Here is a 715-nt window from a genome sequence, read left to right as displayed (position 1 = left end):
ATAATGAAGTGAGGGTGTCAATTTCATGAACTCTGGATACACATCTTCCTGAAGCTATTCGATTTGTTGGCCATTGATAGTTATTACTCGCGATCCTCTCGATGATCTCATAATCCTCATTATAAGACTTAGACAAAATTGCACCATTCACAAAAGCATCTACCATCAATCTTGTAAGTGCATTGAGACCATTATAGAATGTCTCCAACTGGATACAATGTGGAATCCCATGATGAGGACACTTACGAAGTAACTCATCGAATCGCTCCCAAGCCCTCATACAAAGACTCGTCATCCAATTGTTGGAAAGTTGTGATCTCGTTCCTCAACTTAGTGTTTTTGCTAGGTGGGAAATACTTAACCAAAAATCTCTCTGCTAATTCTTTCCATGTAGATATGGAATTTGGTGGAAATAAATTAAGCCATGCTCATGCTTGATCTCGTAACGAGTAAGGAAACAACTTCAACCTTAGTGCGTCTTCAGTCACACCAGCTATCTTAAATGAATCACTCATGTGACAGCCCAAAGTTGACCCTAGTCGGGAAGTGGTTTCGGGACCGCTAAACCGAGTCACCGAAATGTTTGAATGTGATACTTATTGTGTAGAATATGTAATTATGAATGTGTGAAAATTTCAAGCTTCAATTTGGTTGATTTCATGTGAATTTAGTCAATAGGACTTATGTGAGAAAATTCTAAAATGTGATAGGTCAA

The 715-nt window shown here is 38.2% G+C and overlaps 1 non-coding gene across 1 annotated transcript; it reads left to right on the top strand.

Annotated features, from left to right (window-relative positions):
• Positions 1-224: 224 nt before the first annotated feature.
• LOC121227741 (small nucleolar RNA R71) lies at positions 225-332 on the top strand. The gene has a single exon (XR_005925266.1). It is a non-coding gene; the product is annotated as a small nucleolar RNA R71 (small nucleolar RNA).
• Positions 333-715: the final 383 nt, after the last annotated feature.

The sequence above is a fragment of the Gossypium hirsutum genome, chromosome A03 (genome assembly GCF_007990345.1).
Source record: "Gossypium hirsutum isolate 1008001.06 chromosome A03, Gossypium_hirsutum_v2.1, whole genome shotgun sequence".
Classification (NCBI taxonomy): domain Eukaryota; kingdom Viridiplantae; phylum Streptophyta; class Magnoliopsida; order Malvales; family Malvaceae; genus Gossypium; species Gossypium hirsutum.
The sequence above is the reverse complement of the archived record's forward strand: the minus strand, read 5'-3'. Positions and strand labels throughout refer to the sequence as shown.